Genomic DNA, 13,454 nt, shown 5'->3' on the forward strand with positions numbered 1-13,454 from the left:
TTTTCTCCCAAACCTCAGAATCCAACCACACTCTGTTATTCTTGGAAGGTCTTACGGTCTATTTTTAGGTTGAAAAATCCATCAGTTTCACACAGACATCTGTGGGGTCTCAAGGTTAGGATACACAGAAAGAGCCAGAAGCCCATGCTTATTCGCTTCATGGCAGGATTTTCAATCACTGTATTCTTTCTGTGCTTTCCCTTGAGTTGGTAGATTCGACTATTGTAGCAAACATTGGCTCATTCCTCCAAATCTTGGTCTCCATGGAAAGAAAATCCTCCCTACCCCACTGATGTTGGGTTTGACCACATGACTTTCTTTGTCCAATGATGTGAGTGTACATGACAAGACTTAAAATATGCATATGCCTTTAGGCAAACATTCTTGGGTGCTGGTATTCTGCCATGAGAAGAGCTCCCTCCAGATTGCTTCTGCCTCTTTCAGTCCTAGCTCCAGAAGGGATATACTTGAGCAGACATGAGCTCTGACACAAAGGCAGCCGTCTCCACGGTCTGAAACAGAGATGCTCTAGCTGAACCACAGATGTATGAATAAGAAATAAGTGTTTATTTTTGTGTGCCACAGAGATTTTGTGGTTGTTTGTTATGCAACAAAGATCGATTAACACAGAATTGGTCCTAGAAGTACAGTTCTGCCATAATTAAAACCTAAAATGCATGGCAGTGATTTTGGGAACTGGCAGAATGGTCGGCAAATTGTTAAATGCAGTTGAGAAAAATGTAATGTAGTGGCAAACATTTGGTAACTCTCATTACCAAATATAGAAAAAAAGAAAATGTATGTACTGAATTGCCAGTGTTGAGCTTGGCAGTTTTGAAGCAGTATCTTGAAAGTTTAAGCTGGTTGTTGTTAAGTATATTAGAGCGATGGCTAATTTTATGTGTCAACTTGACTGGGCTAAGGGACACCCAGATAGCTGGTAAAATATTATTTCTGGATGTGTCTGTGAGGGTGTTTCTGGAAGAGATTAGCATTTGATTCAGTAGAATGAGTAGAGATCCACCCTCACCAATGTGGGTGGGCATCATCCAATCAATGGGGAGCCTGAATGGAACAAAAAAGTGAAGGAAAGGAGAATTCTCTGTCTCTTCTTCAGATGGACGTCTATTTTTCCCGCCCTTGGACATCAGAGCTCCTTGTTCTCAGACCTTCGGACTCTGGGATTTACATCATCAGCTCCTCTGGTTCTCAGATCTTTGGACCTAGACTAAATTGTGCAATCTGCTTTCCTGGTTGTCCAGTTTGCAGATGGCAGGTAGTGGGACATCTCAGTTTCTATAACCACATGAGCTAATTCCTATAATAAATCTCCTCTTCTATATATCTACATATATCCTACTGGTTCTGTTACTTGGGAGAGCCCTGATGACTACAGTTAGATAAGACACTATGAGAAAAAGATGATCTCAGAGAGGAGCTGACCTGTTGACAAGCTGTGTTGAGAGGACATAGAGACAGTCCAGAATTTACAGAGTTGAAAAATGAAACTGTTTCTGAGTCAAAGAAGAAATCAAGAGTGTGGAACACTTTTTTAGATCTCTGAAAGAATTAAGGTCATTATAGCATATTCCTTCAACTGGACCAAGGGGCTCTTAGAAAGCTTGATGGCAGGGTTCAGAAAAATCAAATACACCCAAATTACTGGTAAGTAAATCTAGAAAGAAAGACAGCTCTGGAAAAGAATTGTGGGTATAGTTTTGAGTAAATAAACTTGACTAGAAACACATGCATAGAACACACAACATTTTTGAGACAGTCATATTAGTAAAAGTGAAAGCAACTCAGATTTTAAAAAGCTGAGGTTATATGAAATACAAAAAGAACACTGGCTCCCAAATTTCTAGATTCAGAAAGAGTCTGAAAAGCGGTTCATTCACTAATGAATGACATATTTTCCAATGTTTTCTTTAGAAACGACCAAGGAGAATAGTGAAAAGTGAAGCATTCCCCAGAAGATGGATCCAAGAACTGTGGAAAACTAGAGACTGGAAAGCCACTCCCAGGAAGTGAATCGGAGCCTGATCAAGTAAGCTTCCCTCACACTGCAGGAGGAGGGCCTGGTAACATTTGACCAGCCAAATTTTAGAACTTTTATGGATCAGTGAATGCTGTGCTATATGCTCTCCTTTTTGGTTGGTAGTGTTAGTATAGTTTTCCTGCCCCGTTCCATTATTTTATGTCGGGTATATAGGGAGCAAACAACTTTTCTTTTTAGCTCATCAGTGTCTGGTTCAAGAGCAGCACAATCTAGGCCCAATGTCAATTATAAGATCCTGGGCTTTGAGCTTGACGTGATGATTGAATGAGACTTTTTAATGAATTTTGCCATATATTCCTTAAGGAGAGAATGAATAATTTTTCAGGAAGAAAGGAAATGAACACTTGTAAACATAAGAGCATACTGTGAAAATTAGGTAACTTTTCAGTATATATTAATTCCTACCTTATTTACCTAAATGGTTTTGGCTTAGATATAAAGCATTGCTTTAGACAACAGGATATGAACGGATGTGACACAGCAAGGTTTGACAGTATAGAAGGCTGCACTCTGGAGATGATTATGAGAAAAGCTTCCTCTGGGTATCAATTTTTCCTTCATCTGGGCCCAAGAAAAAGACACACGGAAGAAAACTGAACCCCATTTGTAAACAAGCTAAGTTGGATCCACAATCGGAAACACAGCTGCCCTGCCTGAACGACATATTCACAGCTAAAGCAAATACACCCAAATGAGCAGCAGATACACAAACAAGAAATAAATGCTTATTGTTGTATGCCACTGAGATTCTGTGGTTGTTCATTACACAGAGAAACCTGACTTATATGCCTCGCCTATCCGGATTCCAGGCTTGCCCACCTTTTCTCATTCAAATATTTCTTTGTCGATGCCTGTGCTAAAGACACCAAGTATTAATTTGCCAGTGAAATATATCTGGTCTCTGGTAGTTTATTAGTACCTATCTACTCAGGTACTGTATTATTTTCACTGTACAAGAGAAGATAAAAGGGTTACTTTGCTTATGGAGCTCCTTCTATACATTTTGGTTAAATAACATAATTACCCTTCAACTTTCCAATCTTCTCTGTCTCAAACAAAATAAAGTCCCCAAATAATCATTAATTTTCTACAAAAAATAAATTTTGATCAAATAACGTGTGGAATATATATGAAGAAATTCCTCCCAGTTTCACCCATGGCTTATTACATAGAAAATATTCAAGAAAGTATCTTTTGAATGACTTATATGAATTAATATGTTTGTGTTATGTAACTATAAGCAAATATAGAAGAGTATGGGTTATTTTCAGTGAATGTGGACTTCAGCGTATTCTCCATATAGTTTCTCTGTTTTTATTAAAAATTTGTCAATGTCATAGATCTCCATCATACACATATACAAAACTCTGAGTCAGTGGTTTAGAAAATGTCTTTTTCTTTAAAGGAGAACCATAATTTTGCAAATTGTGAGTACATTATCTACATAAAAAAAGCTCTTAGCTCTCATAAAGAATATAACCCTTTCATGAAAATTTGTTCTGTCTCTATACACACCACCAAACAATAAAGAGTAGAATCAATCATTTACGTGTTCTCAAATTTCTGAATGCTTGACTGAAACTTTTACTTTCTCAATTGCACAGATTAGATTCACGTACATATAGCCATGGAGATTCATCAACTGTGGACCTTTTCTCTTGACACTGTGATTGATAGATAGTAAGTTGTGTCTATTGTACTCCTACACAGCCCAGAGAAGCTAGGCTGTTGCTTTTTAAGACATCAGTGTCTATTTTTATTTAATTATCTATATGCTATGGACCAAATTGTGTCCCCCCAGTATTCATATGTTGATGGCCTAATGTTAGTGCCACTGAACTAGCTGAGATAGACGTACTCAAAAGTTAGCATAAGGGAAGCCATCTTATAGAAGGAAGCCACATTGGAACTATAAATGACCCTGAGTCACCAAACCCTGCCCCACCCCTGCCTTATTCTCACAGTGTGCTTTGGAGAAACACTTAGAACTACAGGTAAGCAAGCCAATTAGTAGTGAGTCAATTAGCAGTAGAGAGAATAACTTATTAGCAAAAGATTTAAGTCCTCTTCCTTTGATCAGAAAATAACTAATGTTTTCTTAAACTCCTCAGGAATGTCACATTCAGCATGTCTGAAATTTTTGTCTACAGAGAATCAGCCAACAGTCTGCAGGTATCCAACACCTGGCACTCCTGAGCACCCCCTTTCCCTGCTTCTTTAGTTACATTCATATGTAAATATCAGTTTCTTTGAACTTTTGTGTCCCTGAGCTTCACAAGATAAATAGAAATTACAAACTGTGAAAAGCCCAGATAGCCTCAGGTTGAAGTTTTGGCTAATTATGGGTCCTTGTAAGAAAGTGAAGTTTTCCAGACCCCCAACTCTTCAGCTTCCTGGCACCAGAACATAGCATCCACCATGGAGGCAGATAACCAAGGATATCAACCTGCTGATTCCCTTATCTCACTATCCCCCTCCTTGCAAGCAGCCTCATAAGACCAAAAGCAGGCTGGTGGGAAGGCATCAACCAACAAGGTGACATACTCCCCCTCCCTATAAACAGCCACATTCCTTTCAATCTTAAAAAACCCTTGCCTCCCATCTTTCAAGAAGACCAATTTGAGGGCTTACTCTTGTCTCCTGGCTGACATTACTTGAAATAAATCCCTTTCCTTGCCATAAGCCTGGCATTCCAGTTTTTACTTTAGGCCCTCGCATGTGATGCGTAAAAACAACCCATGTTTGTGTCGGGTAACACCAATCCGAAATGTGACTGTATTTGTAAACAGGGGGTTTTAGGAGGTAATTAAGTTTAAATGAGGTCATAAAAGTAGGGTCCTAATCCTATGGGATTAGTGATGCTGTAAGCAGAGGAAGAGAGAGAGAGACATCTCTCTTTCTTCATGTGCACACATCAAGGAAAGGCCATTTGAGGACACATGGAGAAGGCAGCCGTCTGCAACCCAAGAAGAAACTTCTCACCAGACACTGACCCTGCTTGTGTCTTGATCTTGGACAGAACTGTATGAAAATCAATTTCTGTTGTTGAAGCCACCCAGTCTATGATTTTTGTTATGGTAGCTTGAGCTGACTAAACAAGTAAATTACCACATGAAATTTTTTAGATAGTTTAAGATAGGCTTATTTAATATAAACAGTTGGTGTATAAGTACAAAGAATTCCCTCTAAAAGATATCACTTAAGAAAAAGTTAAGTTAAAGATTTAAGCTTTTAAGAGATGACAGTTGCATTGGACTATCATATTGAATTGTTTATAAATATTTGGCAATGGCAAAATCTAAGAAAACAAGCTTGATGTTTGCCTTATGGGAAAGTGTAATATCTAATGGTAAGAAGATCTGTAACTCAGTACTTTGCATTCATATTAGAGGGAGATAGATATTTCCCTAATATTTCAAGCGTTTTTGAATAGAGAAAATAAATATGCATTTTAACTAGGATATTGGATGACTAACATTTTCTTGCCTTTGAGTCTGATTAAGTCAGTCAAAAAGTACTGATTAAGTGTTTACTGTGTGCCATTATTATTCCAAGCACTAGGATTCGGCAGTGAATAAGAGAGGCAAGGTCTCTGCTCTGGTGGCATTTATATTCTATTGGGTTGGAGATTAAAATAATCAGGGAAAGAGTCAGAGTAGACCAAGACAGTTATGTAAGAGGCTCCTGAGCACCCCTCCTTCCACAAATGCACCAAATGTACAGCTACATGTGGGGCAAGTCCCTATGAAAGAGATCCAGAAACTAAATGGATAACTCTTACACATCAGATAAATGATAAAATACCCACATCAAAACAGATAGGAAAGGCTGAGACACATTCTTGTCATAAACACCACCCCTGATACAGCACCATACAATCAAGAGAGAGTCCTCAGCCTCAGCTTCTCCCTGAAGAGTGAAGAGTTTTGACCCTACATCTAGCACCCTAACTTTTAAGAGTCCCACCAGAAAGGCAGACACCCAAAACAGCTCTGAAAGCCAACAAGGCTGTGTCCAGGAGACCCACAAGACCATAGCAGACAAAGATGCAGTTCTTAACAGGCACACCAGCACTCACTGTGACAATCCCCCAGGATTCAGCACCGAGGGAGCAAGCACAAATGCCCATCTCCCAGTTTTTCCCCAAAATATATTTATCTGCATACTTTAAAAGCTGCTGCCTGAAGGCCAGGCATCTAATTTAGCAGGCACTAGGAGATGGTTGCAATCCTCCCCAGTGATCAAGGAAGCTGATATTTTAGATTTGACACCAAAAGCAAAGGCAACAAAAGTAAAAGTAACATGTGGGACTACGTCAAACTAAAAAGTTTCCATACAGCAAAGGAGACCATCAACAAAATGAAAAGACAACATATGGAATGGGAGAAAATATTTGCAAAGCACATACCCCATAAGAAGTTAATATCAAAAATATATAAGGAACCCATACAACTCAATAACAAAAAAACAAATAACCCAATTAAAAAATGGGCAAAGGACCTGAATACAGGTTTTTCCAAAAAAGACAGTTAAATGGCTAATAAGTAAATGAAAAGTGCTCAACATCACTAATCATCAGAAAAATGCAAATAAAACCACAATGAAATATTACCTTGCATCTGTTAGAATGCCCATCATCAGAAAGACAGGAAATTATACATGCTGGCAAGGATGCGGAGAAAAGGGAAGCTTTGTGCACTGTTGGTGGGATTGTAAATTGGTATAACCACTATGGAAAACAGTATAGAGGTTCCTCAAGAAACTAAAAATAGAACTACCATATGATCCACAATCCCACTTTTGGGTATGTATCCAAAAGAAATGAAATCGCTATTGCAAAGAGATATCTGCATTTTCATTGCAGCATTATTCACAATAGCCAAGGTATGGAAATAAACTAACATCTATCAGAGAATGAATAGTGAAGAAAATGTGATATATATATACATATATATATATATATCACATTATACACACACACACAATGGAATATCATTCAATCTTAAAAAATGAAGAAAATTCTGTTACTCATAATAACATAGATGAACCTGAAGAGCACTATGCTAAGTGAAATAAACCAGACAAAGACAAATACTGTATGATATCACTTATATGTGGAACTTTTAAAAAGCCAAACTCATAGTAAACACAGAATAGAATGGTCATTGCCAGGGACTGGGAGGTGAGGGAAACAGGAAGAGGAAATAGGAAATAGGAAAAGGGTAAATTTTCAGGTATACAATGAATAAGGTCTGAGGATCTAATGTATAACATGGTTACTCTAGTTGATATTGTGTATAATGGAAATTTGCTAAGAAATTAAAACTTAAGTGTTCTTACCAAAACAAACAAACAAACAAAAGAAGAGCTAAATATATAAGGTGTTGGATGTGTTAATTAACTTGGTGGGAATCCTTCCACAATGTATATGTATATCAAATCATCATGTCACACTTTTTAAGTATTTTACAATTTTCTCAATTCTACCTCAGTAAAGCTGAAAAAAAGAAAATAAGGGAAATCAATGAGATGGCAGGAGATTGTATAGCTACTTTATGCTGGACGACATTTAGAGATGTGAACAATAAGGAGGAGGCAACCATGTAAAGTTACAAGGAAGGACATTTCCACCTGGGAAAATGGCTGGCACGTAATGAGTTTGGATCATTCAAGAAATAGTGAGAAGGGCAATGTGGCTGGAGTATGTTGAGTAGGAACTAGGGTGGTACATGACAAGACTGGAAACACAGGCGGGGACTCAGACATGCATCACTTACAAACAATAAAAGAAGTTTGAATTTTATTCCAAGTAACTTAGAAAGATATTAAGTGTTTTTAAACATGGAAATGACAGAATGTGCTTTATATTTCTTAAAGAGCACTCTCTATCCAGTGTATAAAATAAATAATAAAAGGGAATGGTTAGAAAAAGAAAAAGTTTGGAGGCCATTGCAATTGTCTAAGCCAGGGATAAAATTGATAGGGGACTAGAAGTCTTATAGATGGTGAATAAGTCCGGGAGGACTTTGAGATGAGTAACTGAAGTATTCTGAGAGCTGGAGTAGGTGAGCTGTTGTTTAGAAGATGCTGGGCATAGGATTGATGCTTGAAATTGAGTTTCTGGAAGAGTGGCAGTTTCTAATAATGACAGGATCCAAGGTTCAAGCTAGGGAATGGGACCGGCCATAGGTGAGAAGATTGAGAACTGGGAACATCTTCATTTTATTTTATGTGCAACGTTATGACTCAAACAATGCCAGTATCAATACCTTATTGATACCTATAGAAATAATGACCACATTTAAGGAAAATTGCTTAAATTAATTAATTAACTCTAAACTTTAGATAATGGCACCATTAAGCATCATCTGAAAACAGAGAAAAACGAAATATGAGTAATTTTAGGATGTTAGACACTAAAGAAAATAGTATATAATGGTGTTTTGAGATCCGAATAAATACACAAACCTAGAGTGAGAAATAGAGTCTAATGTAAAAAAAGAAAAGGAAATATATTGGAAGGAATACATTATTGTTTAATTCTGCTTTTGTGTATATAATAAAATATTTTGTTTATCATATATAATACAATATTCTAAATAAAATTGTAATCATTAGATGCTTTGGATACCACTTATCAGAGCCCAAAGGGAACTATACTATGAACATCACCTCATCTAAATTTATCCTCTAGAGATGGTGACCACCGCCTAATTCAGGAGATGTGAAGTGTTAATTTGTGTCTTACCTTTTGAGTCTAATTAAGTAATTAAGCAATATAAAGTGATTCAAATGTCACAATTAATAACTAGAGACTTGGTTTCATTATAATCATGGAATTCAATTCATTTATGGATAAAATTCATGAGAGTTTATCATGGTTATTTCTTGGTTGTCGATTATGAGCAATCTTTATTTTCTTCTCTATATTTCTCTCCACTTTATGATGGAGTGAGTATTTATAGTGAGCATTTTTCTTGTAAAATGAAAACATACATTAGCTTGTGATTTCCCAGGTGCTTGAATTGAGTATTTCAATTTGTGTAAAAAGAAATGCCAAACAGACAGCATTATTTGGATACATTGCTTCAATTAGTCAACTGAGCTTTTTGTTGTTGTTATATGTCTGGTGGATAACATTTTATAGGAAAAACACTTCAGCAACAAACTTGGTGAAAGGAAGATAAAATTGTATGTGTGTGTGTGTTTTCTTTTTCAAATGTTAAATGATTGTTGTTAAACTCAGAACTATGATAGAAAGGTTAGGTATAGAGTGGTTTCAACTTATCCCTCCCATGTCTTTATTGTTTCCAATTAGAACCTGTTTTCTGGGTCAGTTTCTCTTACCTTAAACTAAGACAAAGTTTAGCTGGTAATACTGGAAGTCTGTCATTTATTTCTTCAAAGATCAAAATATAATGGTACATTTAGTATTCAATATGATTATAATTGAAGAAGACACATATATTATCCATTCATCCATTGATGGGCACTTGGGTTGCTTCCATGTCTTGACTATTGTAAATGATCCTGCAATGAACATAGCATACATCCAATGGAATACTACTCAGCCATAAAAAAGGGAAACTCATGCCATTTTCAACAACATGGATGGACCTTGAGAGTATTACACTAAGTGAAATAAGTCAGACAGAGAAACACAAACACCATATGATTTCACTCATATGTGTAAGATAAACAAACACATGGATAAGGAGAACATATTAGTGGTTACCAGAGGGAAAGGGGTGGGGGAAGGGAAAAAAGAGTAAAGGGGCACATATGTATGTTGATGGATAAAAACCAGACTATTGGTGGTGAACATAATGCAGTCCATACAGAAACTGATATATAACAATATATATCTGAAATTTACACAAGCCAATATGACCTTAATAATTTTTATAAAAAAAGCTGCTCTTAGCTCCTGCCAGATTTTTAACAAAAATCTCACAATAAGCAATCACTGAAACTCACTGAGAGACAGCTGACCTACAAATCAATTGTTTAGAAGATAGATCTTTATTACACCCATTGGAATACAGGTGCTGAAAGATGGACACAAAGTTATGGCAGGATGTGTGTCACACTTGATTCCTCCCATCAATGCTCAAGCCCATCCTGCAGTCTGCTGGGTGTCTCAGCCTGCTCCCTCATCCTTTCCTTGTGCGGTAAGTCTCACTTTTTTCCTTTTAAATCAGAGCCCAACCATAGAAATTACTCTGCAAACTTACTTAGCATTCTGGGTCATTCTATTGTTTTCTTTCTTAAGACATTCCTCAGAACCCTTTTGATTTTCTAGTTGATCTCCTCTCTTTCTTAGTCTCTGTCCCTGACTGATATTTCTCACATCCCGTCTTCCCACCTGCCAACACACTCATACTTAGATATATAATTATTAATTTTTCTCTCTCATCAATGCAGCTGGCATCTTTGAGCAACAGCCAGTGTTTGTCATGTGAAAAATCTTGAGACAGACAATAAGGTAGGTGGAAGGAAGGAGAATGGAAGTTCACCTGTAATATGGGTAATTGATGTTTTTGCAAGAGAAATTACTTTATCTGAAAGTCAAGGAGACATCAAAAAATTGGATGATTTGGCCTAATGAATGTAAGGTTTACTTTGTTTTTTCGTTGTTGTTCTTGAATAGAAATAGTCTTTTCTTTCTTTTTTATTTTTTCACTTTTAAATAGACTTTATTCTTTAGGGCAGTTTTAGGTTCATAGCAAAATTGAGCAGAAAGTACAGAGATTTCCCATATACTTCCTGCCCCTACAAATGGCACAGACTTTCCCATTAACAACAGGCGTCACCACAATGGTACATTTGCTGCAGTCAATGAACCTGCATTAACACAATATTATCTCCCGAAGTCCATAGTTTACATTACGGTTCAGTCTTGGTGTTGTGCATTCTACAGGTTTTGACAAACGTATAATAATGTGTATCCATCAGCGTGTTATCGTGCAGAGTAGTCTCACTGCCCTAACATTCCTCTATGCTCTGCCTATTCATTCCTCCCTCCCCTTCTACCCCTTGGCAACTGCTGATCTTGTTGCTGTCACTGTAGTTTTGCCTTTTCCAGAATGTCGTACAGTTGAAATCTTACAGTATATAACCCTTTCAGTTTGGCTTCTTTCATTTAATAATATGGATTTAAGGTTTCCTTTTTTTATGGCTTGATAGATCATTTCTTTTCAACACTGAATGATATTCCGTTGTCTGGCTGTATCACAATTTATTTATCCATTCACCTACTGAAGGATATCTTGGTTGCTTCCAAGTTTTGGGAATTGTGAATAGACTGCTATAAATATCCATGTACGGGTTTTAGTGTGGACATTAAGTTTTCAACAGCTTTGGGCAAATACCAAGCAGTGTGGTTGCTGGATCATGTGGTAAGAGTATGTTTAGTTATATAAGAAGCCACTAAACTGCCTTCCAAAGCAGCTGTACCATTTTGCATTCCCGTCAACAATGAATGAGAGTTCCCGTTATTTCACATCCTCACCAGCATTTGGTGTCGTCAATGGTCTGGGTTTGGGTCATTCTAACGGGTGTATGTGGTTTCTTGTTGCTGTTTTAATTTTCATTTCCCTGATGACAAATGATATAGAACATCTTTTTACATACTTATTTGCCATCTGTATATCTTCTTTGGTGAGGTTTCTGTTAAAGTCTTTGGCCCACTTTTTTTCCTGATTTTTTTCTCTGGAGAAGATTAGCCCCGAGCTAACATCTGTGCCAGGCTTCCTCCACTTTATATGAGTTGCCACCACAGCATGGCTGACAAGTGGTGTAGGTCTGTGCCTGAGATCCAAACCTGTGAACCCAGGCCACTGAAGCAAAGTGTGCCAAACTTAACCACTATGCCACTGGGCTGGTCCCCTTTGGCCGACTTTTTAATTGGGTTGTTTGTTTTCTTACTGTTGAGTTTTAATAGTTCTTTGTATATTTTGGATGACAGTTCTTTATCAGATGTGTCTTTTGCAAATATTTTCTCCCAGTCTGTGGCTTGTCTTTTCATTCTTCTGACATTGTCTTTAAGAGAGTAAAAGTTATTATTTTTAATAAAGTCTAGCTTAGCAATTATTTATTTCATAGAATGTGGCTTTGGTGTTGTATCTAAAAGGCTGCCATCATACCTAAGGGCTAGATTTTCTCTTAAGTTATTTTTTAGGAGCTTTATAGTTTCATGTTTTAAATTTTGTTCCATGATCCATTTTAAGTTCGTTTTTGTGAAGAGTGTAAGGTCCATGTCTAGACTAATGTTTTGTGTGTGGATATCCAGTTGTTCCAGCACCGTTTGTTGAAGCTCTCTGTTCTGTGCCATTGATCAATTTGTCTATTCTTTCACCATTACCACACTGTCTTCATTATGTAGCTTTATAGTAAGTCTAGAAGTTGGGTAGTGTCAGTTCTCTTTGTTCTTCTACTTCAATACTGCATTGACCATTCTGGGTCTTTTGCCTCTTCTTATAAACATTAGAATCAATTTGTCAATATCCACAAAATACCTTACTAGGATTTTGATTGCTGTCATGTTGATCAACTGCATTTCTACTAACTAAAAGGATATTAACTTTTACCTAAGGAAACATCTAGCGATGAAGATTCAGATAGCAAATAATTAGAGAATGAGGGTAGGGCACCCTTATTTTGATGTAAAAGAGATTTTCTGATCGCTTTCCAATTTACCATGTAACTGTATATGTGATCTGTTCATTCGTAAGTTTAGCCTTGGAAAGGAAAATTGAAAAATTCCAGGAAGAGTGCCATAAAGAAAATATCAAAGTTCTCTTCCTGTTTTGGCACCCCCTCCATAATTTCAAAAACAACTTGAATCACAAGGAAATTTGCTATATTACATAAAGATCACGATGGCAATGTACTGTGGACATCATTCATAATTGAATGACACTAAAATGTAGCCACATGAGCAATAAACAGCATATATAGGGAGATACCCTAACAAGGACCAAGAGAAACATTATGGAAATCCAAAGACAAAATTCCAGAATGGATGAATATTAATGAGAAATTTAAATAATAATGACCTAACAATGGACTTAACGTATAATATTAGTCATATTTGTATCTGTGCTAATTTAAATACTTCAAAGGTATTATAATTTTTATTGCAATGAGGTGCAGCATTTTAGGTTTAGCTTTTTTTTTTAAACAAGTGATCACCCATCAAGAACGGCCTTACTAAAACAAAGGGTAGTGCACAGAGGAAGTTTTTTTATTATTATCCTTTTGTTTCCTTTATTAGCATGTAACTCCACTTTGGCATAAATATCTTCTTGGATTCTCTTTAAAATTTATCTCTAAATATCATATTTTAGTATCGCAAGTTGTAGACCAAAGAAATCAGCATCTTTTCTTTGTTTAG

This window comes from Equus caballus, chromosome 10 (genome assembly GCF_041296265.1).
Source record: "Equus caballus isolate H_3958 breed thoroughbred chromosome 10, TB-T2T, whole genome shotgun sequence".
Lineage (NCBI taxonomy): Eukaryota > Metazoa > Chordata > Mammalia > Perissodactyla > Equidae > Equus > Equus caballus.